Source organism: Leptonychotes weddellii, chromosome 9 (genome assembly GCF_054177405.1).
Source record: "Leptonychotes weddellii isolate Sample4059 chromosome 9, ASM5417740v2, whole genome shotgun sequence".
Taxonomy (NCBI): domain Eukaryota; kingdom Metazoa; phylum Chordata; class Mammalia; order Carnivora; family Phocidae; genus Leptonychotes; species Leptonychotes weddellii.
In genome coordinates, this window is record NC_138377.1 from 43,740,192 (window position 1) to 43,768,138 (window position 27,947).

The 27,947-nt window shown below is 48.9% G+C and overlaps 1 protein-coding gene and 1 long non-coding RNA gene across 2 annotated transcripts in view; one reads left to right on the forward strand and one right to left on the reverse strand.

The window, feature by feature from the left end:
• The window catches only part of VCPKMT (valosin containing protein lysine methyltransferase), a 38,321-nt gene extending 24,416 nt beyond the window's left edge, over positions 1-13,905 (forward strand). Inside the window, exon 7 of the mRNA XM_081830553.1 lies at positions 13,465-13,905. The gene's annotated coding sequence lies outside the window, so the exon portion shown is untranslated. The remainder of the gene's footprint in view (positions 1-13,464) is intronic.
• Positions 1-27,947, reverse strand: part of LOC145723441 (uncharacterized) — a 44,737-nt gene that overhangs the window by 11,515 nt on the left and 5,275 nt on the right. The window contains exon 2 of the long non-coding RNA XR_014148498.1: positions 21,104-25,039. This is a non-coding gene — a long non-coding RNA (uncharacterized LOC145723441). The remainder of the gene's footprint in view (positions 1-21,103; positions 25,040-27,947) is intronic.

Genomic DNA, 27,947 nt, shown 5'->3' on the forward strand with positions numbered 1-27,947 from the left:
ATAGGAGATTCTTCAGCAGCCACATTGAGTGGTAAAATTTTTAGGACAACAGTTACATATGCATGGAATTTGCATATAATTTACTTCTACTCAAACAATATTTGCAAGCATTTTAAAATTTAACATTTTGCTATTCTAAGATTGTCATTTTGACTGCTTTTTTTCCCCCGTTTCTTCTTCATTGTTGTCACAAATCCCCAAGGGGTAGATGTGGAGGAAGGATAGAAACAAGAAAAAAATAAGACAGACATTTGCTCCCATATTTAAAATGTGGTCTTGGTTGCAGTATGTTGAGGGCTGATCTGTAGTAGTAATTCTCAAACTTGAATATTGTGGGGTAGGCAGCCCCTAAGATGGCCCCCAGTGATTCCTGCCTCTTGATATTCCTGCTCTTCTGAAATTCTCTTCCTTTGAGTGTAGTCTAGATTGGGATTTGTCTTGGGGAAGTCCCCCTCCCTGCCTCCCCTCCCTAGCTCTGGGGAAAGTCAGAGACCCATGTGGTGAGGAGCTGATGTTTCCAGCTAATAGCCAGCAAAAACCTGAAGCCCACTGAAGGCCATGCAAGGGAGCCTAGCAGCGATTCTTCAGCTCCAGTGGGGTCTTGAGGTGATCTCAGCCTGAACCAACACCTGACCGCAGCATCACGAGAGACCCTGAGCCAGAATCACAGAGCTAAATCCATCCCTATTCTTGACCCCTATGAACTCTGAGCTAATAAATGTTGGTTGTTTTCAGCCTCTGTGTTGGAGGGTAATTTGCCCAGAAGCAATGATAACGAATACAAATGTGCATCAGAATCACCTAAATAAGAACTTGATAAAATGTGGACTTCTAGGACCCACGCATGGAGATTTTATTCAGTAGATGTGCCCCAAAGTCTTTCCTTTCCATCAGCAATCCCGGGAGAATCAGAACTGAACAATTTTTTGCTTGAGAGCACATCTCTAGAATAAACACTCCCTGGAAAGGTCTAGAGGGAGGGAAGACTGCAAGGGAGGTACAGCTGCCAGATAAACTACAAGACACACAGTTATATTTGAATTTCAGATAAATAACAAAAGATGTTTTTGCATTAAGTTTGCCCTGTGCAGTATTTGGGACATATTTATACCGAAACATTATTTGTTACCGGAAATTCAAATTTGACTGGGTATTCTCTATTTCTATGGCTCAGTGCTATCCAGAGGTAAGGCCCCCGCATAAGTGAAGGCCCAGTGGGAGGCAGAGTGGTGCCTTCCTTTGGCAAATGGCAGGATTTTCATCCCTGAGGGGCCAGTGAGAGGGCTGCAGGCTGCCTGGCTCGGTCCTGCTCCTCACCCGCCCCACGGGCAGGCCACACGCAGGCCACACGCAGTCTGGGGGCCCAGGGACTGTCCCATCGGAGGGTTTCAGGGAGCCTGCCAGAGGAGGGCGCGGGGCTTGTAGCCGAGTGGTGCGGGCCAGGGGCCCCGTGCGCCCAGCCCCAGGGAGAGGCGGGCCCTGCCTGTGGGGATGCTGCTGCCTGGTCGGCGCCGCCCACAGTGCCACAGCTTGCTCCTTTGGGTGCTGTGGTATCAGCCTTTTCCAGAGCAGTGAGGGAATGCCAGGCTTCTCCCACATCCCTCCAGGAACTCAGCTGAATGCAGCTGCTCATAATGTGTGCATTTCTTATTCTGAGTATGTCTGAGTCTCTGATGAGCTCTATTTATTGCAGCTCTCCACCCTGTAAAAGAGGAGGATGGTTCCAGAGACAGTCCTTAATGACTGAGGCCTCAAGAACTCTGGCTTTTAATTCTTTTGTATGGGCTTTCTTGTCACAGGGCACAGTCTTAATTTTGATGTGTTTATTTTCAGCTATGAAATGTCTTCAAAGAGATAGAGAATGAATGAGAATATGTGTGAGCGTGTGTGTATGTGAGAGAGAGAGAAAGAGAGAGAGATTGGCTGGCAGACTGAAGTGCTCAAGGCAGGGATGGAAGATACAGGCTCCGAACATGTGCAGCTACAGTAAAGTCAAAGACTCGACCATGTGCATTGAAACTGATTCCGGAAAGTGAGGTCTGGTCCCTGGTGCTCTGGCCCAGCCCCGGCCCGCGGTCTGAAGCCAGCCAGCCTAGAGCCCACAGGAGGGGAAGTCCGCTGCCTCTCTCACCTGAGTACAACTGTGCAGGGCTCTGAGTTTTTGCGAGACAGGGAGGAGGTTTGGGATCCAATGTGCAGAATCTGTCTGCTGTGGGAGCTCTTGAGGGCTCGAGGAGAACTCCTCGGGCGCTGCTTCCTAACACCGGCGTGACTGAAACAAAACCAATTGGAAAAGTAGAAAACCCAAAGGTGATGCTGCCACTTCACACCTGGAACGTCAGGGGAATTGCACGGCTCAGTTCCAGGACCCTCAGAGCACATGTGGCTGCCTCGGAGGACCTGAGAGTCCCTTGGATCTAGATAGAATGGTATGGAGCTGGGAGGGGCCGGAATCCCCGGCTCCCACTGTGGCCTTCACCTTGGCCTCTCTGGGTAGCTGAAAAATGAATAGGTGCCCCGGAGTCTGTCGTGAACATTAAGTGCAGTGATGTATGTGAAGCGCTTGGCCCTTAGCACTCAGGAAAGGGGGGCTGTCAGTATTTCTGTGTGTGTGTTTAGGTGTGTGGTAGCAATGCTGGGGTCACTGGGGAGCGTTTCAGTGTAGTTTAAACAAAAAACCCAGCTGAGACAGGGTTCATCTCTACTTAGAGTCCGTGGGACTGGAAAGAACCAGTAGCCCGTTTAATGCAGCCCCTCTGTTTTAGAGATGATGAGACTCGGATGCAGACAGGTGAGGGTTTGCTCAGGATCTCACAGCCATCTCCCTCTCTAGAATCCCATACCCTGCCTGCACCGTGAGGAAACAGCTGTGCTTGAAGCCCAGAACCTCCAGCGAGGTAGTTGCTAACACAGCAACCCCAGAGCTCTGCTGGGTCCGTTCAGAAACCACCACCACCACCACCGTGGGCACTTAAACTTGTAAATGAATTAAAGTGCTACACTCTCAACTCCTGAGAGAAGAATAATAAAGCACAAAGGCAAGTCTGGGTTGAAGTTAATGACTACGGAATTCTGAAATGATTTTGAGATAAAACGAATAGTTTACACTGATTTGCATTGTACTAGACAGCATTGCTTAGGAAAAACCACTCTGTTGAACGTAGGAGACAAAGATCATGTCTGTTATTGTAATTCATGGCCTCAGGGAGCTTGGAGAGGGGAGAGGCAGTGAGGAGTTTGAAGCTTTTAATGCTTACTGTGCAGAAACAGGACTTCCTCTTAAGGATGTAGCATTGATGGAGTACTTGGTATGTGTTTTACTGGTATTTACGTGTGTAATCTCCATGATAGCCTTGGGAGAAAGGTGCCAGAATTATCCCATTTTACAGATGAGAAAACTAAGACCAAAGGGTAACTTATTCAAGATCAAATAGCTAATAAATGGCATCATTGGGACTGAATCTTGGAATCTGGCGACAGAGTCTTGCTTTTACCGATATGCTCTGCCACCTTGAGAGAGCCAAGGTACCAAACTTAAGAGACTAGGAACTGTTGAGACATTCCTCATGAACATATACTTTTCATCGTATTACCATTCCAAGGTTAGGAGCATGGGGCTGAATCTCATGGTCCCTAATGCCCTAGTCTAGCTTCCCCTACCATCCTGCCAGTCTGGAAATTCCCTGGAAACATAGGTGGGATCTTTTATAATCTCCAGTATTCACCCCTTACTTTATGCTGCTAGATGAAAATCAGGACCCATCTCTCTCTGCTCTTCAGCCCACAAATGGTGTAAGGAGCCAGCACCAGGCTCGGTATTCTAGATTTTTTAAAAAGATACTTCCATGAACCCGCCCTCAAGAACCCACCAACATCAGCTTAAAGGGAGCAGGTTGTTTCAGTGAAGAGAATAAGGAAGGGGTCCAGTGGCAGCTAATCTACCCCAGTTTTTTCCCTGAGGCTATAAAGAGGCACCTCGTGGGCGCCTGGGTGGCTCAGTTGGTTAAGCGACTGCCTTCGGCTCAGGTCATGATCCTGGAGTCCCTGGATCGAGTCCCGCATCGGGCTCCCTGCTCGGCAGGGAAGTCTGCTTCTCCCTCTCCCACTCCCCGTTTGTGTTCCCTCTCTCACTGTGTCTTTCTCTGTCAAATAAATAAATAAAATCTTTAAAAAAAAAAAAAAAAGAGGCACCTCGTTTCTTAGTCCCATTTTTTCCTTTCTGTTTTTGATTCAGAGATGATGGTGTCATTGCTTCTTAGGACAAGTTAAATTATATGAGTCCTCAGAAATCTATAGTAAACTCAGTAGCAAGTGAATAATACATGGAGAAGAGGCACTTACTGGTAATTTAGTTTAAATCAGTGAATAAATGCTCTGATGCCCTTTTTAAAAAAAGAATTAGTTATTAGAGAGAGAGCGAGCAGGAGAGAGGGGCAGAAGAAGAGGGAAAGAGTGTTAAGCAGACTCTGCGCAGAGCCCAATGCAGGGCTTAATCCCACGACCTTAGATCACAACTTGAGCCAAAACCAAAGTCGGATACTTAACCGACTGTGCCACCCGGGGGCCCCTCTGTTCCCCTTTTTATATGCAAGGGAGCATCTGCACACGCTGCACATGATGCACACAGTGTGCCTACTCCTCTGTTCCTTTATTTTTTCATTTAACATACCCTGTAGCATGTTCTGTAGTCAATATCATCGTGTAAAGATTTACCTCCTTCTCTCTCAGGACTTCATAGAGTTTCGTTGTCTGGATGTATCAGAATTTATTTAACTATCATCTATATTAAAGAACATTGTAACCACGGTTACTCTTGTCCTCTTACAAATAATGCTGAAATTATTATTTCCACACACGTATGTATTTTTGCTTTGCCTTGGTTTTGTTATTGTGGGGAAAAAATTCCTAGAAGTGGAATTGTTAGGTTAGAGGATATTTGTATTTTAAATTTTAATATTTCCAAATCACCCCACAAAGAGGTTGCACCAACTCGCTCTCAGTGAGAAGGAATTTGAAACGCTGAGTCTAGCACCCTTGTTATCTGACTAGATTCTCATATGAGATGCAGCTTTGCCGTGTGGTATAGCAGGTAAGTCAGGTGATGAATATGTGAAATGGAATGGATGCATTTGTCAAGATATTTTGAGCTGGTGAGGGGGAGGGTGGCAGCCTGATAGATCCCTGGCGGTGACAATCTCATGGCAAAGGAGAAAAATTGGGTGTGGTTTTCATGTCTGGCAACTGGTTGATTTTGCGGGGTATTTGCCATATCTCACTGAGCCCTCCTAAGTCCGTAACTCTTCTGATCCGCACCCAGGTTGGTAAAGGGAATATCTGTGATTCGAACTTGTACACTTTACCGATTACCTCAGATAAGCCTGTGGAACTCCGCTCTGTAAAATCCACCTTTCCCTCTGAAACGTACATCTTAGCCTGCATTCCTGGGTCAGATTCATCCAGGTCTCCTGAGAATCCAGCAATTTCTTTGACGTCTGGCTTCCACAAACTCCCACTTAGTCTGCAGGGCTCTGTGCGTAGGTAAGGCTGCCTTGGGACTTTCTGTCCTCACCTGAAGTTGTACAGTGGTAGAGAAACAAGACTGGCTACAGACTTGTCAGCGAGAAGACAAAAGCTACCAGCCACGGTGAGCCTTGTAGATTAGCAGTGAACTTCTGTGAAAATACCACACTCATCTTTCATGACCAAGGATGGTGATAAGTCAACCCCATTACTAACCTAGACTGGATCTGGTATGATTTTTCTACAGCCTGTCAAGATACCAGTAGGTGACAGCCAGCCTAATCTAAAATCATACTTAGATGGTAGAAAATAAATTTCCTGCTGCACCATGCCCATATTCTGTTAACAAAATGTGCTGAGTGTCTACCCCACGTCATTCGGGGCCAGGCACTATGGGAGATATGAAAGAAATATAGGGGTACCTGGGTGGCTCAGTCAGTTGGGAGTCCGACTTCTGATTTCAGCTCAAGTCACGATCTCAGCGTCACGAGATGGAGCCCCATGTCAGGTCCCCTGCTGGCCGTGGAACCTGCTTACAATTCTCTCTCCCCCACCCCGCCCCCCTTCTAAAAAAAAAGAAAAGAGATATAAAGCAGTTGGACACAGGCAGATGAGAGCAGGAAAGGGTCAGTGCTGAGAAGAGCAGAGCTGGGCAGCTGGTGCAGCGAGTCAGGAAGGAGCGGGTGAAGGCTGGACGAGGGTAGCGCTAGCAAAGGCAGAAGAGAAGCAGCACATTCGGGAGTCACCAAAAGGGGAATAAATCAGGCTGAATATTGCAGTAGAGTGCAGAGAGCACAGGCCGGGTTCTGCTCTCTGCCTTACAGCCTTGTGGCCTCGGGGCCCTGAACCGATCTGAGCCTCTGTTTTTCACCTGTAAAATTAGGACAGAAATACTGGCCCCACCTCACTGGGTTACTGAGATCAGTGAGTTAGCATACAACACACAGTCTGTCTCATTGTGGGGAGTGATCAAAACTGTTCGCTCCCTTCCTCATCTACCCATCTCCGTGCCCCCACCTCCCGTCGTGTGGGAAGAGGAAAGGGGCGGAGAGGGCTGAACGATGATGCGGTTTTCCAGGTGGTGCCGTTAAGCAGATGGAAAAAGTTCAGAAGGGGCAACTATTGAGAAGGGGAAGATAGGGTTGATTCTTGATATCTGGAGTTTGAAGTGAGGGCGGGCCAGTCCTGCTGGTGGCTGGGAACCCAAGGGCTGAGAGCTGGCACCAGCAGGGAGGCGGGAGTCCTGAGCAGGGAGGCCGAGGTCATTCAAGCCACACGGGTCTCTGGATGCCGAGAAGGGGCAAGAGCCGCCGTGGCTGAGGTGAGCAAGCAAACCCGAGGCTGGGGCTCAGCAATAAAGACCCTACAGAGGAAGCCGACATCCTATCACTGACCAGACCACACGGAGAATTAGGCACCCACCCCAGTGTCCTGGCTGCTTGGTTACAGGCTTTCATCCGTTTCTGAGTTGACAAGAGTAAGGAGACTGATGTCAGAACCCACTGCTTCCACTGTCATTACACGGCAAAGTGTGTCTGCGGGTCCCCCGGAGGAACTCCTGGGAAGAGGTGCATATTATTCAGCTGTGTATCTCAAATAGGTTTCCGGCTGAGCTAGGGCCAGAAACAAACAAAATCATTCTAGCCACATGTACTGAGTTCGTCCCAGAGGCCAAGTGCCTGGCATGAACAAGGCTCTCTCTGTTTGTCGAACTGAAGCTGAGAAAGGTCATGGGAAACTGAGAAACAAGTGACCGGACCACCTCCTCTGAACCGCCGGTGATAAGCTGGCTGGCGCAATGAGTCTCCATCAGACCACTGTCTCAGGTAAGAGATCCCCCTTGCCCCCCACTTTCTTGATGACAGTGGGGTTAAATCATGACTCCCGATAGTAGCTGGTGCCAACAGAAGGGACAGCACATTCAGATGGGAGGACTACCCCTTGTTGGCTCTGGGAGCTTGGGCGAGTCACCCGGGCTCCCCGTGCCTCAGTTTCCTCCTATGCACTAGCACAAAAACATCCCAGCTTCATGGCAAGGCTTAAGTGAGCACACATGAAAGCACTTTGTATAATGTAGAACTCCGTGAAGACAATGATTAGTGCTATATGGCAGACCCATTGTGTTTGCCTTGAGTTACCTCAGGAAATTCCTCTGCTCAGAATGAGCGTCAGGGAGGGCAGCTGTAAGGAAGCGAAATTTATTTCCCATCTGTCGTGGGTTGAATTGTGGCCCTCAAAAAGGTAACGTCCAAGTCCTAACACCACCACCCCTCCCCTCCGCCACCCTGCAACCTGTGAATGTGACCTTATTTGGAAATAGAATCTTTGCCCACGTGATTAAGTGAAGGTTCTTGAGATAGGATCACCCTAGTTTTAGGGTGGGCCCCACATCTAATGATTGTCCTTATGCAAGGAAGGAGAGAGACACTTGAGACACAGAGGGGAAGCCCTGGGAAACCCTGCAGAGATTTGGAGCAATGTGTCCACATGCTAAGGGACTCTATGGGTTGTTAGCAGCCACCAGAAGCCAGGAGAGAAGCATGGAACAGATTCTCGAGTATCAGACCTTCCAGAAAGAACCAACCCTGCTGATGTCTTGATTTTGGACTTTCGTCCTCCAGAACTGTGAAAGAATAGATTTCTGTTGTTTTTAGGTCATTAAGGTTGTGGTAATTTGTTACAGCAGCCCTGGGAAATTAATACACCATTCAAATTGAGAAGTGCAAGGACCTGCCAGCCTGCTGGTTCACCTCGGCTGCCCACCCCGAACCATCTGTCCTTGAGGACCATATTCTCCCTGGGCTGTCTGCACTCCCTTTGGCAGCTTTTGGTATATTTTGATAATGCCGCTCCCTTTCTCAGAAGCTGCAGGGAGTTCCAGATGCTTCCAAGTGACGTTTAAACACATTCTCCCATGTCTCAAAGTTTTGTTCTTGGGGAAATGGCCTGGACGGTCTCATTGCCTGGGCCCATCAAATTTATCCTACTTTGCAATAAACATAGCGGTTGTGTGGCAGTTGGTAAAGCCAACCACAGCGCGTGATGGTCTGTCTCTAGCTTGTTGCTTAGAGCAGTGGTTCTCAACCGTTAGGGTGTGTTAGAAACATGTGGAAGGCTAGTGGGAAAAAACAGATCATCGTCTCCTTCCCTTCACTCCTCCCTTCCCACAAGTTTCTGATTTAGTAGTTCTGGGGTGGGGCCCAAGATTTCTCATTTCTCACATGCTCGCAGGTGATGCCAATGGTCCTGGACCCGACTACACATGAAAACAGCAGGAGCTGAGCAGTGATTCTCAAACTTTGCCGCACATTAGGATTACCTGGGAAGCTTCCCCAGACCCCATGTCTAGGCTGCAACCCATACCTTATTCAATCAGAATCTCTGGGGATAGGACCTGAGCATCAGCATTTCTGAAAGCTCCTCAGTGATTTTAATATGCAATCAGATTGAAAGCCAGTGGCTTAGAGGCACTCCCCTGTCCCCCGGCCAGATGGGGACGGGTTGGGAGGCTGGGAGATGACCTGGCTAGGCTTGGGGCCCATCTCTTGCAGCCAGGCCTGGTGCCCCTCTCTAGGGGTGCATGAGGGAAGGAGACAGAAACCAGAGTCCTAAAGGAGTGTTGTCTCCCTGTGGCCATGGCCTAAGGGCTCTGTCTGGGGACCCAGCAAGAGAGTGAGGCCATTGCTGATGCCAAAGGCTTGGGTGCAAAGCCCTATTTTCTGACACTACTTGCTTTATGAATTTGATCAAGTAGTTCAACTCCTCTTTGTTCCCCTTTCCTTATCTACAAAATGGGGACAGTAAAAATACCTACCTGAGGGCACCTGGGTGGCTCAGTTGGTTGGGCGACTGCCTTCGGGCTCAGGTCATGATCCTGGAGTCCCGGGATCGAGTCCCGCATCGGGCTCCCTGCTCGGTGGGGAGCCTGCTTCTCCCTCTGACCCTTCCCCCTCTCACGTGCTCTCTGTCTCTCTCATTCTCTTTGTCTCAAATAAATAAATAAAAAATCTTAAAAAATAAAAATAAAAATACCTACCTGAAAGCGAGCCTGGGGAAGCTGTCTTTGAGGCACCTGGCCCAGGGGCTGTAGAGGGCAGACAGTAAATGCTCATGCCCCCTCTCCCCCACCATCTGTTCCCTCCTCACTCTCTAGTCTGAACCCGTGGGGAGAACAGGGGCCTGCACGCTTGTCCCTTTGTTTCTGGTTTCACTCCCAGAGTTTGGAACCTGACCTCTCAGTCACACTATCCGTACTATTAAAAAGAAATCTTTAGGGCTACCTCTTTTTTTGTTTATTCTTCCAAGATTTCTTTTAAATATACATACCTATCCCCCCCTCAAAATGGTAGTATACTTCATACCTTTCTCCCCACTTTGCTTTTTTTACTTAATGATATATCTTGAAGATTACTCCACAGCAGTCTCTTTTTTTTTTTAAAGATTTTATTTATTTACTTGACAGAGACACAGCGAGAGAGGGAACACAAGCAGGGGAAGTGGGAGAGGGAGAAGCAGGCTTCCCACCGAGCAGGGAGCCTGATGCGGGGATCATGACCCGAGCCAAAGGCAGACGCTTAACGACTGAGCCACCCAGCGCCCCAGAAATGTTCTTTTTGTTCTTTCATAGAGCTGCAGAACATTTTGTGTGTGTGTGGCTCCAGCATGGCTGCTCTAAGCAGTTCTCCACTGACGGCCGTTGGGGTGGTGGCCAGTTCCACACACGACTACAGCAGCCATACACATGCTTGGGCCTCTTCTCTGTGTCTTTGGGGAGGATTCCTGGGGCGCTCCTCTGCCGCCGCCCATTCACCTGGGCTGGCTGCACACTGGGCCGCGCCCTGCGGCCACCTCGCTTCCTTTCCCTGTGATGGAGCAGGTCCCGACGGCACAAACAGCTACGGAGAGGCGGCCTCTGCTTCATTTCTGTCCCCCAGTCTCATCCCAGCGCATCTTACTGGAGTCACCCCAATTCTTCAGCAGAACTCTAGCTGTAAAGGGATGTGGGAAGGGTAGTTTTGGGGTTTCTTGTCTCTGCCACACGGGAAGGCTCCCAGAAGGGGGTTGGAGTACCAATCACCCCATCCGGCTCACCGACTCGAGTCCTTTGTTCTACAGATGAGGAAATCAAGGTGGGCCGGGGTCCATGCTTGCGGTGCGCGGTGCATATGTGTTGTGTGCGCGCGCATGCGCGGACGCTCACGTGGCTGACAGCCTGGCATTTGGCCCCTCACTTCCATGCCAGTGCAAATGCTTGTGAGCTGGAGTCTCATTGAGTCAAACACCTTAGAAAGGCAGAAGCCACTCCATACAACAAGAACTTAGAGTTTTCTCTATAAAACAAAACAAAACCCCCTCACAGTCTCCTTTTGGATGTATATAATACGTTAGGGACTGTTACAGGCTGAATTGTGCCCGCCCCCCCCCCCGCCCCGCAAATCCGTTTGTTGAAATCCTAACCCCCAGCACCTCACAGTGTGACCAATTTGGAGATAGGGTCTTTAAAGAGGTCATTAAGTTAAAATGAGGTCATGAGGATGGGCTCGAATCCAGTATGAGTGGTGTGTCATAAGAGGACATTTGGACACAGGCACGGGGCCGGGGGGCGGGGGGTGATGTGAAGACAGAGAGAAGGTGGCCACCTCCTAAGCCAAGGACAGAGGCCTCAGAAGAAACCACACCTGGCAACACCTTCACCTCAGACTTCTAGCTTCCAGAACCGAAGGAAAGTACATGTCTGTTGTTTGACCCACCCAGTCTCTGGTACTTCGTTAGGGTCGCCCTAGCAAACTAATACTGAAACTAAGGTCCGGTAAGAAAAAACAAAAACACAAACCTGCGCTGGTAGGAGACTAATTTGGTCTCTGTGGTAAGGTGCTTCCCTCAGTGTTTTTTGCCATATACATTCGTCCTACTGCCTTGCCTCTGGATGCTTCTGCTGAGCCAGACTCTTCTTGGCATCATTCTCTCTGGCGGGCTCTCACCCAGAAAGACACTTCTGCAGCGTGCACAGTTCGGAAGTCTCTGAGGTGGTGAATTGGCTGTAGCTTTAGATGGCGGCCGAGTGGCCAGCCCCCACGGGGAGACAGCCCGAGCCCTGAGAGCTCCCACCTCACTGGGCACTTGCTGAGGACTGTCAACCCGCTTTCCTAACCCACCCTCTTGGGGAGCTGTGGCAATCTTGCCCTAAATGTGTTTCGCCCCCATTTTCACAGGAGGTAAATGTGGCATGCAAAATGCATTTTTAATGACTGAGATCTGCATTTGAAAGTATTTTCCATCTTTGCTGGGTCATTACGTCTTTAAATTCTTCAATATTTTAACGATCTTTATAGTCCAGCGATGTGTAGGTTTGTTCAAGTTTTCATTCTCTGCATGCGCCCTTGCCCATAAGATGCTCCAGCAAGAGCTCACCGAAGGGTTATTGAGCACACGGCGCTGTTCCGAACGGGTCCTTTCTTGCAGCCTGTGCATTGGCAGTCATTATAGCAGAGGCTCATCTTACCCAGGCTCAGGTTCTAAAGGCAGTAAGGATGGTCCAAATGACCTTTGGAAATCCTCTTAGAAGTTGCCACGTTGGAGATCATGATACCATTTCTCAGTAAGTCCGGTAGGTCCAGCTTTCCCTCCGGTGTTGAAACAGAATATTGTCTTTTCAGTGGAGCCCCAGGTGAAGGCTTGGCCTGTGTCCGGGGGCTGTGGTAGAACTACACAAAGGGCTAATTCTTACACAAAGGAGAAGAAGGCAGGAACCAAGACCCACTGGGAAGAGCAGATTCATAGCCATTCATTGAGTGGAAATGCAGGCAGAATTGCCTGTATTATTTAAATAGTGCTCCCTCTTCTCTCTCTCTGTTAATTTTAGTTTTGCAGAACACATTTATTGCATGGCTCAGTACAATATGGCAGACAGAACACTGGACTGGTGTCCAGGATATCCAGGTTGCAAAGTTAGTTCAGCCACAAGCATTCTGGAGAATGCTAAGGCCAAGGCAGACTCTTAAAGCAAATAGAAGTCATTACTTTCTCTTGGGTTCAGTGTCCTCACCTGTAAGATGCATGTTTTGGGGTTGGATGATCCTGAGGCTCCCTTCTGGAGCTCCGGACATTGGCAAGTTCAAGCTCAGGCTCTCAGCTGAAGAAGACTGGCCCCTAGGACAGCCTTAATAACCCAGTGTTCTAGAAAAGCACCAGCCCATTCCCCACGCTGCCTGGGAATGTCCTAAGACAGAGTTCAGTAAAAGTAAGAACAAAGCTGAGCAATGGGTTCTGTAGGAGAACACCTGCTAATCCACCCTGCTTGCCTCCAGTGCCTCTTCAGTTCGGCAAATCTTTTTTTTGTTGTTGTTGTTGTTTAAGTTTTTATTTATTTATCTATTTGAGAGAGAGTGAGTGAGCCGGAGGGAGAGGGAGAGAGAATCTGAAGCAGAGTCCATGCTGAGCGCAGAGCCTGATGCGGGGCTCAATTTCATGACCCTAAGATCATACCTGAGCCAGGACCAAGAGTCGGACACTTAACTGACTGAGCCACGCAGGCACCCCTAGTTCAGCAAATCTTAATTTAGCACCTGGTAAAGACAAGACGGGGTGTTCTGTATTGGAAAGGTAAAGGCAGGTAAACTGTCCCTGATGCTGTGGAATGCCCAATCTTGGTATAATTTTGAGTGTTTTATCACAAGTGAGAAAGCTGAGCATTTTTTGTTTGGGGGATGAAATATACTGGGAGAAACAAGGGTATATATCAGAAAACTTTTTGCCTTTAATTAATTTCCAAATCACATCTTTTTGGGGCTGTGGAAGTCACTAGCGCTCTTCACCAGATATTTCTGTTCTCCTTTGACTGAACATGTAGTAGGATTATATTTTTCTGAGCCACTGAAGTTAAGTGTGGCTGAGTGACTTCCTTTGCCAATGAAATATGAACAGCGTGGTATGTTTTACTTCCAGGTAGAAGCCTTATCAACCATCACAAGGCTCTCCTGTTGTTCTTCCCCCTGCCGTGTAACCAGCAATGCTCCAGGTAGTGGAAGCTCCCTGGGCTGCGTCTCTCCGCAAGGACAAAGTGGAAATACTGACCTGGCTGATGCAGGATGGACATGCAGTAGGAACAAGTTGTTTTAAGCCATGGAGATAGAAAAACTTTTATCATGGAAGTTTCCAAACATATGAAAGCAGAAGCAATAGTATATCCAACCCACTCTACCTATTACTTAGCTTCGGTCATTATCAAGACAGAAGCCTCTGAGATTTGGGGCTAGCTTGTTACTGCAGCACAACCTAGACTAGTCCTGCCTAAAACAGGGGAGGGGATATTGTTTTATAGAAATACTACATGACTAACAAACAAGTAAAGAGCCTAGACATGAAATACATGAGATTTGATTTTCATGCCGTATTTTTCTTCCGGTTTTTTATGCTTCTTAGGAATTCAGGAGAGCGGAACATCTGTGTGAATTAGTTGACGTAAAAGTTGCCAGGCGCTCAGAAGGGAACTGCTTTGTAGAATCCTTGTCTTTTTTCTCAGCCTAGCTCCACCTCCTTGGACTCATCCCCCAGCTCTTCTGGCAGTTGGAGCTCATCCTCTCACTTGCTAACGACGGTTTTCATGTAGGGAGCCAGGCACCCCGTGGCTTTGGGTGCCAACCCGCCTCCGCATCCTATGCCTCAGCTTCTCACATCTTGTGCCGCAGGGATGCACTGCTGCTGCTGACTTCGGGAGAGAGCTCCAGAAGGTTAGGCCTGTGGAGCATTGAATGCTCTTCTCGCCACAGATCCAGTTTTAGGTAGTTCATTTTGAGTCACACAGGGACCTCGGCGTACATATTTTGTTATTCCTCAGGTATGCTTGTTACAAGGATAGTGGTATAGCAAAATGTCTTAACAAAACCTTAACCGGTGGCCTAGCCCACAGAGAAGGTGTGTTTTTATGTACAGTTTCTGTACATACAGCACATGGGTGTGTCACGGAGCTTTCTGTTCTGTTCCACCGGTCTAGCAGGCTGTTCATGAGCCAGCACCATGCTGTCCTTATTATGGTTTGTAGTGGATTGGATGGAGTAAGTCTTCCTTCTCCTTTTTTTTTTTAAGATTTTATTTATTTGTTTGAGAGAGAGAAAGCATAAGCAGGGAGAGCAGCAGAGGGAGAGGGAGAAGCCGACTTCCCGCCGAGCAGGGAGCCCAATAAAGGGCTCGACCCCAGGACCCTGAGATCATGACCTGAGCTGAAGGTAGACACCCAACAAACTGAGCCACCCAGGTGCCCCTTTACTCTCCTTTTTTATTTATTTATTTATTTATTTATTTATTGAGTTCCTCAAAAAGAAATCCAACTGGAATTTTGAGTGGAATTGCACTGACTTTGTAAGTTAATCATTAATTTAATTAAGTCTTTATAGAGTCATCCAAGATAGGTCATCCTATATTAGGTCATCCAGTCCAAAAGCATGGACTGTGCTCTATTTATTCAGATCATTTTCTGTTTCCTTGATTAGAATTTCAAAAATCTGTATGGAAGTTTTGTGTATTTTTGGTTAATACCCAGATGTTTTGTAATTCTTATTGCTATTGCAAATAGTGCCTTTTCAGTAATATTTTCTAGTAGCTCTTGTGGGGCGGGAACAGACGCTGCTGATTTGTGCAAGTTGATCCTGTATCTGTAACCTTATTAGTTCCAGTTTGAGTCTGTTTTTTCTCCGCTGACACTCTGCTTCTCCTTTGCTATAGGAAGAAACACCCCCCATTTAACTTCTGTAGCAGGTAGTGGTGGTAATTTTCGAAGGGGATGACTCACTGGGGAGGAGTGGAAAATGTTTCCTCCTTCCCCCATAACAGGAGGGCCGGGGCCTCTGTGACACTGACAGCTTCAGAGTCTTGCCCCTCACCACTGGGGTGGGAGAAAGGTGGCCTAAAGTTCTCTGGTAACAGGGAAGGGGAGGGGAGGGAATGCCACCCAAAAGAGAGAGGGAGGGACTTAGAAAAGAGAACGAAGACAGAGGAAAGGAAAAGACTCTTTTGAGGGGGACTTTGACAGGATCGGGGGTCCATCTGGGGCCTCGGAAGTATCAGGGGCAATAGATGGTAAAAGAGTCTCTGGTTCCAGAAGAGATGCTGGACCAGAGACCCACCAGCCCGCAGTTTCACCAGAAAGCCCTGGGAGGTGTTGGTCACCTAATGTGGGAGTGAGGAGGTCAAGCAGCTAGAGACAGGCCTGGGCACCTCCAACCCCCTCCCGCCATGCTGATCAACAGATAGAGGCCCCGCCCCATGATTGCTGCCCCCATGCAGCTATGACTGAGTGCGCAAAGCCACAGGGCCTGGGAATGGGCCAGGCTCTGAACTCCCTATATCCCCAGAGCTCCCACAACTCCGAGCTGGGTCGACAAGCACAGCCACGTTGAGGACCCCACAACCGGTCCTGAAAAGAAGTTTACTGAGGGAAGTCCAGGAGTGGAGAATGTTTTAACTGGGCAGCTTGTCTGCCTTGTTTAATGAGTAACCATAGCTGAATGTTAAGGTTGCTCTGGTTTGGAAACATCTCTGCATACCTGAGGGATAGTGTGGTGGGGCTGCTGTCTGCCCTGCACGGTATTGGATGGGGCTGCTGAGGCAGGATGGGGAGGCCTTGGTTAACGACCATGACTGGTGACCCTGATTTCAGTCACTGGCTGAGTGGCTGTAAAATCAGGAAGTGGGGAGGCCCTTCCCTCCCTGCCGCCCCTTCAAGGGCTTGCCCTGGATGGAATGCTGAACACATTAAATGCAGCTCTTCTTTGCTGACCAGTGCTCCCCTTTTTGCCCCTTTACTGACCTTCATGAACTCTCCACCCCCGGTTGCCAGAGCCCTGAGTGTAGGAATACTCTCCTCGGAGAATTTGCTTCCTTTAACAGATGGGGAGGAGCAGAGGCGTCCAGGCAGGTCTGCTCATGCCAGGAAGCAGACAGATGCCTTCAAATCCCGCTCAGATGCAGGACCCCTTGGGTCTCGGTGGGGAGACAGGCCTGGCTCTGCTTGTAAGCAAACCATGAAGAAGGCAAACTTTGTTGGGGCGCCTGGGTGGCTCAGTTGTTGAGCGTCTGCCTTCGGCTTGGGTCATGATCCTAGGGTCCTGGGATCGAGCCCCGCATTGGGCTCCCTGCTCAGCGGGAAGCCTGCTTCTCCCTCTGCCACTCCCCCTGCTTGTGTTCCCTCTCTCGCTGTGTCTCTCTCTGTCAGATAAATAAAATCTTAAAAAAAAAAAAAGGCAAACTTTGGAAATGTATCACCTCAAAACAGAGGAAGCTATTCTGGAGCAAAGAAGCCAGGAAAAGTGTCAATGGGAAGAGGGATAGTAAGCTTGGTTCCGTGACAAATGCCCTGAGCCTGTCAAGGTGTTTCAGAGCGCTAAGGAGCCAGGCCGGCGGGACCCGGGGTGTCCCCCCGCCCCCCGAGAGCCTGGGTGAGGCGTTGTCTCTGGGTGTGCTCCTCATTTCCTGTGGCAGCCCGTCTCCACACGCCGAGTGGCTGCAGAACAATGGCTTGCAGTGATTCAGCTTTATAAATAGGACATTCACAGCCAAGATTATAGGAAATTCCCAGAGTCTTCTGCCTGGCCTTAGTTTAGGTGTGCAGCTCACACAAGTGAAGTCCCAGCCTCCCTCCTCGAGCCTCCCTCCCTACAGCCTCCTGGGGCGGTTGATTGCAGGCGCATCTCTGCTTGGAGACTGGAAATGTCCCCTGGAGGGATGGTGGTGCCCACCTCTGGCCTTGTTCAGACACTCCTGGGGGAGAAGGGCTAGCGCGTCCCACACTCCAAGCTCCTAAGCTGCATTGTCTCACTGACTCTCACTTACTCCCAGAAGGAAGGGGCATTATTATTTGCCTTTGATAGATAAAGAAACTGGACTACAAACCCCTGTCTGACTAATTCTGAATCTCAAGGATGAACCACAGACTCAACCTCCCCTACACATAGAATAAGGAGGCAAAAGGATGATAGTCAAGAAAGGGGAGCCCTCTGTTTTCGGGAAAGAAAGCTAGGAGAAGGGCGTTACTGCTTTTTCCTTCTTTCCCCTGGTGACACCTTCCTTGGCAGGGGGCTGTTTCTGGAAAGCCAGACTTGAACTTTGAGTGGTTCCATGGCCGCTGCTGTAGCTGGGTTTGAAGAATCTGAGAGGGCGTCTACACGGAGGCAGGAGGCTCTGTAACTGGGGGGGTCAGGGTACTGCAGGTTTCGGACCTAAATGCTCTTCAAATATTTGCCCAACAACTCCCAGAGCTTTGGAACAAGAAGCAGGAGCGGTCCCGCTGAGTCATTGGATGCTGAGGCATTAAACAGAAATGTGATATGATGCCGTTTAATGACTTCCAGCCTCTTCTCCCTCATAATTAGCCAGGGTCTCTCTCGCCAAGGGGGCTCCTTACAAGGAGAGGGCTCTGCTGCTAGGCTGCGGGACAAGGCGGCACCTTCCACCTGCTGGTCCTGGAGCTGGCACCCCCCTGCCTTCATCACGCTGCTGGGACTGCCAGCGCTCTTCTGAGCTACAGAACTGAATTTCCAACAATCTGTGAAATTTCTCCTCTTCCACGCCCCCAAAGCTTCTGAGTTCAAGTGCATAATAGAGCATTCCAAACTTCTCTCCTTGCATTCTCTCTTTCAGTTAATGGCCTCACCTTCCCCCAGTCACCGTAGTTAGCAAATGCTGAATCATCTTTATTTCCTCTGCTCCTCTCCTCCCCGCCTCCCTGCTCTCCATGTGTAACTGATCCCCGCTGCTTTCATGAAGGCCCCCAGTCTCAGAGTACACAGCAGGTACTGGGTCCTGGCCACCCTGCCCTTTCCTGACCGCAGTGGGTGCATGCCCCAAGCTGAGCCCAGCAGAGCCCTTCCCCAGGATTTTTCAAGCGGCTGCAGGGAGTTGGACCCCCCTTTCCTCTCTGGTTACCAGCTGGGAGGCCTGTGGGAGGCCTGTGGCCATGTGTCCTGCTGCCTGGGGAAAAAATCTGTCTGCAGCAGGACGGAAGACCATGCTGACGAATGATGGCAAGAGAATTCCTGAATGGATGGAGTTCCTAGTTCAGCCTCCCTGAGTCCGGCCGTGGCCTCCCTCCAACCCACCTTCCACAGGCTCACCAGGATTCTGTCCCATTGTTTCCAACCTGTTGTTTTAAAAAAGATCGAACTACAGAGAAGTTTACAGAATAATTCAATGAACACCCATATGTTCTTCACCCCAGTTCACCAACTATTAGCAAATTAGCCACATTGGTGCTCTCTCCATCTGCATGCACACATTCTTTTCCTGAACCATTTGAAAGTAAATCGTTGATATCATGACCCTTCTCTCCTAAGTATTTCGATGTGTATCTCCTAAGAATTGGAACACTTTCCTACATAATTACCACGATCACATCAAGACCTTTCACAAGGACATATTATCTAATGTATAGCCACATTCAATTTTTCCAAGGGAAATGTGAATATGTATATATGTTGGATAATATTATTATAGTTGTTTTTTCCTTTTTCAATTCAAGATCGAATCAAGGTGACAAATTACATTTCATTGTTCTGTTTAGTTCCTTGCTGTTTAGAACATATAGTTCTCGGGGCGCCTGGGTGGCTCAGATGGTTAAGCGTCTGCCTTCGGCTCAGGTCATGATCCCAGGGTTCTGGGATCGAGTCCCGCATCGGGCTCCCTGCTAGGCGGGGAGCCTGCTTCTCCCTCTGCCTCTGCCTCTCTCTCTGACTTTCACGAATAAATAAATAAAACATTAAAAAAAAAAGGTGACTAAAAAAGAACATATAGTTCTTTCCTTTTTTGTATTTCATGGTGTTAATATTTTTATAGCATTTCTCTCAATTTGGAATCCCGTGCTTAGGGAACCCAAGCATTGTGTAATGGGCCGTAAGTCTCCTCTTATGCAGGGGAGACATGATCTGCAAAAGGAGCCATTATCTTTATTATACTGGACATTCAGCCTGCCTGCACTTTCCTCCAGGGGGAGATACTACCTCTGTCTTCCAAGACTACTTGCCATACAGACATCCTTGGAAAGATATTCCGGGAAAAGGGCAGCCAGTCCCACTGCTCGTGGGTCATTCAGATGTGAGAGACCCATGGAGAACTCTCTCTCAACAGGTCCGTGAACGTTATCTACAACACAATCCACTGATCATGCTCTTTCCCTGTTGTGGCTGATGGTTCCCCCATATCCATTCTCTACATCTTCAGTAATGGAACCCCACTTACCCACAATGGCTGTGCACGTGGTTTCTCAGAATTAAATCTGCATTTCCCATCTTTCCTTGCAGTAAGGTGTGGCTGTGGGATGAAGTTTTGAGGAACAGGCTTACAGTGTAGTGTGCAACTTCTGGAAAGTGCTCTTAAAGGATAGATAACATGCCATTTTCTGTCTCTTTCCTCTTTCCTGCAACAAAAAAATAGCAACCTCCCTCCTGATGGCCTTTCCAATTCTCTCTGCCTTTTTTTTCTCCATAGCACATAACACCATGGACATACCATCTATTTTGCTTGTGTTGTGTATTGTCTGCCCTCCCCCTCGAATGTAAACTCCATGAACAGTGCTGGTACACCACGGTTGTTAAAATACTGACGTACTTCCGCACCAGTTAGAGTCTCCGTGTGCCTCCCATGGTACCTTTAGGTACCCAACAGTCTTAACTGGGGCTGCCATAACAAAGTGTCATGAACTGGGTGGCCTTAACAACAGAAATGTATTTCCTCACAGCTCTGGAGGCTGGTATTCCAATATCAAGGTGCTGGCCAATTCAATTCCTGGAGAGATTCCTGGTGAGGGCTCTCTTTCTGGCATGCAGATGGCTGCCTTCTTGTGTACACACACACTCACCTCCACACACACATTCACAGAGAGAGAGAGAGAGAGAACTCTCTGGAGTCTTTTCTTCTAAGGGCACTAATCTCATTGGGCCAAGGTCCCAACCCCATGACCTCATCTAACCCTACTTACCTCCCAAAGACCCCATCTTTAATACCATCACACTGGGGATTAGGGCTTCAACATAGAGTTTGGGGTGAACACAAAGGTTCAATCCGTAACATCAACAACACAGGCACTGACTCACAGTAGAGGGCTTCTAGGATCCCGCTTCTACCTTAGGGCTGGTGACCTCCCAATGAATCAGTGCCCATCCTATGCCCCTCAGGCGCTCAGTGAAGACTTGATGGGTAAATGCATACTAGATGTTGACATGGCTCCACGCCTTTCCATCATCAATCTTGAACTCAAGAGGAGCTAGAGTTTGATTTTTCAATAAATAAAAATCAGGAAAAATGTCAGCAGCAATTCTCTACTACTATTTTTAAACAAAGGACTTTTCTCAAGTCCTTCCTGTTCTCATCCCACCCAATGGAGAAGAGGAAGTGACTCTGAGCAGAAACACGTTGGGGGGGGAGGGGAGAGGGAATATCATTTTTTTTTTCCTGGAGATAAGTAATTACCAGGATCTTCCCCATATTGACGATGGGGATTAGGGAGGGAGGGAGAGACAACAGCAATGGTATGAAGCTGGAAAGGGAACCGAAGGTTGTCAGCCAGTGGGCTCAGAGCCACACACATCTCGCTTACCTTGCCTTCCAGGAGGTCCCTCTGTGCCAAGGAGACAAGTGGTTTAAGGACCTGGATCTATTACATTAAACATGTGCAAGCCCTATGAACCAAGCAGTTCCCCGTCCTGTCCTCCAGCTCAGAGAAATGCTCACACATGTGCAGGAAGGCCTGGCTTATAAGAGTAAAAAAGCTGTTTAAATAGTCCAGTTGTCTAGGAACAGGGAAATGGCTAAATAAGGTGTGCCATTGCTAAGCACTCTGGAAAAGCATTTAACAATTTAAAAATGATGAATGGATCTATGTGGACTGATCTGGAAAGAGCCCCACAGATTTGTTGTTGAGAGGAAAGTAGTGAGTTGAAAACAATACCTACAGGATTTGTATATGCACACCCCCCAGTACTTTCTGTTTTCTTTTAAAACTTCCTTAAAAGGTTATCATTTTAAGCATACAAGAAAGTTTGGAGAATAAAATCAACAAACGTTTACTTGTAGACCCACCATGCAGTTTTTGGCCACGTTCACCATGCGGCATCTTGAGTAATAAATGTTGAGCATATACTCTGCCAGACATTGTACTAAAGATGGAACTAGGTGATGTTGATGTGATCGTGAACAAGACAGACAAGCAACCTGCCTTCATGGAGCTTACCATTTCCTGGGCAGACAGACAACAAGCAGCAGAGCAAACACATTATTATGGATCACGTTGAACGATATGAAGAAAACGAGCAGGGATAACAGGTGTGACCTCCTTCAGGGAGGAGGAGCAGGGCCAAGGGATCTAAGGAGGTGAGCTGTGAGCTGACACCTGAAGGATGAGAAAGAACCAACCGTGGGCAGAGCAGACTGGGCAGAGGCCCCGAGAATCTCAGAACCAGGGCCTGGCTGTGTAATTAGCTACAGCCAGCACCAAGGAAAGCCAGGGATGGGAAAGTCAGTCTCCCCTTCCCAGGGGCTCACTGCTTCAACTCATGGCAGGTGGCGGATCCCCAAGGGATTGCAACCTCTGTCCCAGCACATGCATGATGTCTGGATCCAGACTGGGTGAGAGACGACTCGGACCCTCCCTTCAGCCCTGCCCAGCCTGTCACCAGGGGTGAAGGGTGACAGCAGAATGCGGGCCTCCCCCTGCCAGTGTGCCTGGGTACTGCTTCAGGCAGAGGGTGGCAGTGGTCGTGGGGAGGAGAAGGAGAGTAAAAGGAAAGGGAGGCCCGGGAGGACCTGGGGCCCCAGGGAGTAGGAAGGTGGCAGGAGGTGTGGCCACAGATGAGCTGAGGCTCCAACCCTAGTGCAAATGGCCTGCTCCATAGACCCATCAGGCTTCACTTGCAAAACACAGATTCAAAGATAATTAGAAATTCAAGATGGAGACCACAGGGTATTAAAGCCCAACCAGAGTACCCATCTTCCCTTCTTCCCCCCAACACTTCTGAGTGTGAGGTCCGATGGGGCTGCACTGGTCTCAGGCCTATGAAGCTGACCCCGTTCAGAATGGAGAGGAAGCCAGCATCATGCCTGCTTACATTGAGTGGTGGGAAGCACATGAGGGGTATGGGCCAGGTAATGCCGGAGATCTGTGGGCCCCTGCAAAGATGATATTCATTGCATTTTGTTCTTCATCCAGTGGGAAACCACCAAAGGGTTTCAAGCAGATGATAACATTTTAGGTCACACTGGCTATGGTGTGGAGAATGGATTGGGCCACGAAGGAGTGAAAATGTGGCTGACCAAGGCAGGCAAGAGGTGATAGTGACTTAAGGTCTGGATGAGGCCATGGGAGAGAAGCAGATGCGTGAGAGGCATTTTACCAGGATAGGGTAAAAGAAATGGTTGATAAAGGATCAAGGAGGGGAGAGCCCAGGGAGTGGGAAGGTTCAACCAGGCAGATGTTGAAGTGAGAAAGTAGGAAGACAAGTACAGCAGAGTGGAGGGGAAGACCACAGGACAAAGAGCAAGAGCCCAGGCAGGGTCCATCACAGACCCACCTATAACCCAGCATCTGGCAACCTCGGTTTTGCACAAGGCACTTGGTTGCATTGTCCTGTGTCTGGATAAGCCAGGTAGAATGAGCTGAGCTCCTCTCTGTCATCCTAGCGAAGTGGACCTTACCCACCCAGTCTTTCCTCCAGATCCTAGCCCAGAGGGTTCAGTTTGTCACCTTGCAGGACAATTTATGAAGGCTGAGGGTGCCGGTCCTTCCCTGCCATGCCTGCCTGCATGGCTTGGCCTCTCAAAACACACTTATAAGAATGGGGACAAAGGCCAGACCACAGGAGGACCCGGGGAGGAACAGGAGAGAGAACAATGGCTGTATCTGTGAAATCAACCTGAAACTTGGTTACCTTGCATGCAAAGTGTGACCTTCCTGCCTGCCCAAATCCCTTTCCCCTTTTCAGTCTGTTCAGAGGACCTGCAGGGATCAGGGGCCTGGCTGTCCCCCTGAGCAGAGGACTACAGCTGGGATTCTATTTTCATTCAAATAGCAATGTCAAAGAAACCTCAAGCTTTCCTTTTTGTAAACCGGTAAGAAAAGTCCAACTACAAGGGAGGAGGGGGAGGGAGGAGGCGGGAGGATTAGGGAGGAGGAGGGAAAGGGAGGGGTTTGCAGAGCTGAGAGCTTTGTGAGGGCAGCCTGCCTGCCATCCAGGCTTCTGGTGAGCGGTCGGCTTTGGAGAAGTGGCCACGGGAAGCTATGAGTCAGGAGAGCATTCTTACAGGCTTTGCTAATGCTGATGCACTTGCAGAACGGGAGGAAAGGCAGTCCTGGTTTGACCTAACCAGCGCATCCTCTTTATCGTGATTAAAAGCCATCATTTTCTCCCTCCCTGGTGGCAAGGTTAGTGGACAGAAATTCAGTAATGAAATTTATTTCATCACAGAAAAGTAATGTCTTAAACCTATTAATTTCGAATGGCCAGAAAGAAAAGGAGTCTGCAAAAAAAAAGAAACCTGCTTTTATTTCCTGTTAATTGAGCCAAAGAAAATTCTCCTTCAAATTCCGGAGCTGTTCTCATTGTTCTGTGTTTGCACAGAGCACTGTGAGGCTCCAGGGCTGTGCTGAGAACTCTCGGGACAGTCGTGTCACCGCGGGCAAGCGGCTTGGGGGGATCTCGCTTTCCTCAGTGCGCCTGCTGGAAGTTAATAAGAACTCCAAGGAAAAATTAGTTTGGGAAGCAATGCGTTCAAAGAAGTAATATGGGTTTCTTTACTATGGAGAGCCTTCAATATACCAATGTACAATGTCAATCTTCAAGAAGCGTGCAGAAAACCCTGTGGATTTCCTCCTCAACACCATTCCCTGCCCCACTTCTTTGCTCAGATAACCTGGATTTTGTTTGATTATGATTCCTGTGTGTCTCGTGGGCTCCTCCCCTGCGCCGGGGAGGCATGATGGTTAGTCTGATCCACTGCCCTTGGCAGTGATTGCTGTAGGTGTGGGCACCAGACACAGCCCCGCCCATGGGAGGTCAGGCACAGCAGACTTGGGGACTTCTAGAAAGTTTCCCTCACTTTTAAAACAAACACAATGGGATGCCTGGGTGGCTCAGCTGTTAAGCGTCTGCCTTCGGCTCACATCATAGTCCCAGGGTCCTGGGATCGAGTCCCGCATCGGGCTCCCTGCTCGACGGGGAGTCTGCTTCTCCCTCTGCCTGCAGCTCCCCCTGCTTGTGTTCCCTCTCTCGCTGTGTCTCTCTCTGTCAAATAAATAAATAAAATCTTAACAAATAACCCCCCACAATACGAGTACTTGCCTCTTCCTGTCTTTGGACATTCTCGTGTGAAGACATGAGCTCGGAGCTGCTGCAGTCATATTAGAAGCATGAAAAGCCAAGAACACCTCAGAGAAGCTGATCTCAGCCGCTGATGCTGTTAAGCTGTTGCATTAACTCTTGGGTTTGTTTCTTCATTGCTCAGGCCACGGGGCATTCAATGTCGTTCAGCTACTAGCATCCTGAAACCAAAAGGGACACAAGATGCAGACATTCCCAAATTCACTTGACCACAGAAGCTCCTTCCTGATGGCGCTTTTTTTTTTGGAAAAAGCCAAGGAGTGAGGGACACGGTGTTGGAAGTTGGAAGCTCCAAGTTCTGTTTTAGGTTCTAAAACTCACATGAGCTCCTGGGCCTCATTTCTAATGTTGTGAAAAGAGCCTGTAAACTAAGATACTGTAAGTCAAGTGCCTGATGCTATCTATGCATGGCACAGAGTAGATGTGTCATAAGTCATTGTTGCTAACAAAATGGGGCCCGGGGTGGAAGAGAGAAATAGACCAGTTTCAAATCTCATTTCTGCCTAAGAGTTCTTTTTTTTTTTTTTTTTTTTTTTTAAGATTTTATTTCTTCATTTTGAGAGACAGAGTGCAAGCAGAGGGTAGGGTAGAGGCAGAGGGAGGGAGAGAATCTCAAGTAGACCCCACGCTGAGTAAAGAACAGAGGAGAGGGGGCTCTATCTCACGACCTCACGATCATGACCTGAGCCAAAAATCAAGTCAGATGCTTAACCAACTGAGTCACCCAGGTGCCTCACTGCCTAAGAATTCTCACCATTCCCAAAGTAAAACCTGTCTTCTCTGGCCCTGTATCAGTTTATAGCATCCTCTAGCCCTCCACTCAGCCAGTAAAAGCTAAAATAAAGACACCATAGATGTCCTACGTGAGCGCCCTGGCTCCAGGGCCCATCGTCCCTTTCTCTTCTGCTGCAGCAAGCCTGGGGTCTTGCTGGGTCAGGCTCCCTGGGTGGCCAGTGCCCCTCTGTGCACACGGATGGCTCCCTGATGCTCCTCGGGGAGAATTCCACAGGTACCGGATGCCCAGCCGGCCCCAGGACAATCTCCAGGCTAGACACTCTTGTGGATGCCAAGGGATTGAGTTCCTCCTCGGCCAGAGCTCTGGCTGGGACTCAGCAGCCGGCAGACAGCTGACCCAGGGCTTTGAGCTCTTTCTCTCTCAATCTCTCTTGTCCATTGAGACCTTTTATTTGTATGTATTACATCCCTAGAAAAAGAATCCCAGGATTTTCCCTTCTGTGCATTTTCATCCATCATGCCAGCTGACATCATCAGTACAATAAAACCAAACCGAAGGGACAGGAGCAGCTTGTCCGGCCATGTTTCTGGATCATTGAGTTGCACAGCAGGTCTGGGGCTCCACACTTGTTTAACCTCCTGTGAGGCTCACGAATACTTTCCCAGCTGTGACCAACAAGGATTTCAAATTCGCCAGTGTAACCATGCTTCATCATCCCAGTTTGAAAGTGGACCGTGGCTATGGAAAGTGACCTAATAAGACCTGGTGTTTGCCTTTCTTTTGGGTGGTGTTGGTGTTGTTGAGAGCATCTGCCAGGACCTGCGGGAGCACCAGTGTGGTGGCAAGGAAAGACGGGAGCTTTGCTCTGTTTTATGTGGTCTGATGAATAGCACAGAGAGCAAGTGGCTAAGAGTGTGAACATGTGTGTGTGTGAGTGCGTGCGTGTTTGTGCGTGTGCACATCACACCCAGGTATAGTCACGGCTCAGTAGAAATACCTTATGGAAGGAGTGAGGTAGACCAGGCAAGTTTTATTCTTCGTTCTTTATAGACCAAGAATTCGAGGTTCAAAGAGGCAGAGGGGCCTGCCCAAGGGGACATTAGCCGTCAGGGGCACAGCCACTTGTGAGAACAGGCCTCTGGCTCCCAGGCCATCGCTCTTCCTACCCTGTGAAGAACATGTTGGGTGTTCAGCAGTGAGCGGGACCCTGGCTGTTTGAGGATGGGGGAGGCAGGTGCACAAAGCAGCATTTCTACTGCAGCCCGGGGCCGCGTGATAGGAGTCCTAACTTGTGAAACGTTACGGTGAGGTGGTCGTGCTGCCCACTGTTAGTCCGGAAGAATACTTGATGGATCTGTGTCAGTCTGGGAAGGTTTCCTGGAAAATGTGTGCTTTTTTTTTTTTTTTTTTTTGACAGACACAGTGAGAGAAGGAACACAAGCAGGGGGAGTGGGAGAGGGAGAAGCAGGCTTCCCACCGAGCAGGGAGCCCAATGAGGGGCTCAGTGCAGGGCTCGATCCCAGGTCAAAGGGGAAAAAAGTACCCTGGAGAGCAGGGTGTGTGGGGTGAGGTGGATGAGGGTGGAGAGGTGGGTAGGACCTCTCCTAAGAGGACAAGGGACACGTGAGAAGGGCCTGGTGAGTGAATGAGAGCTTGGATTCGGTCCACGGCTTGCAGTGCTTCTCAGGTTGGACCCGTCTCAGCTCTGTCAGAATCCTGCGGGGGGCCCCACCCTGCAGATCCTGGATTAATTGGTTCTGGAGAAGGGCTAGGGAATCTGCAAAGTTAAGAAGCTCTCAAGGTGATTCAGACACAAACCGGTTTGACAACATGTGTTGGGCAATTTGAGGGTTTCAGACCAGAGAGACAAGATCAGATAGATCCCCTGGGAACTGGGAAGGCCAAGCTAGGAGCTGGGGCCCAATGTGGCGGTGCAGGCCAGAGAAACTGAGCACTTGGGTCAGGATCCTGGCAATAGGAATGAAGAGGAGGGAGAACTCGAGAAACTCTTTGGTGACTCACTGGTGAGTTTCTGGTAGACTCCCAGCAAGAGGAACGATGAGTTCGATTTTAAAGGAGGGACATTGGGTAGGGAAGTCCATTGGGCAACCAGCTTTGAGAGTCTGAAGTTCAGTGCAAGGACCAGACCTGGGTATAGATTTGAAACTCAGCAGCTTATAGTGTTTTACCATTAAGCATCACAGTGAACTTCATGTTGGCAAGTAGGAGGCTTTCAGATTTTCCCAGAGACTCTGTCTGCAGGCAGAAGAGGCATTTCCATACTAATTCTCTAATACTCTTACTAGCAATGATGTTGATACTTTGTATGTGCA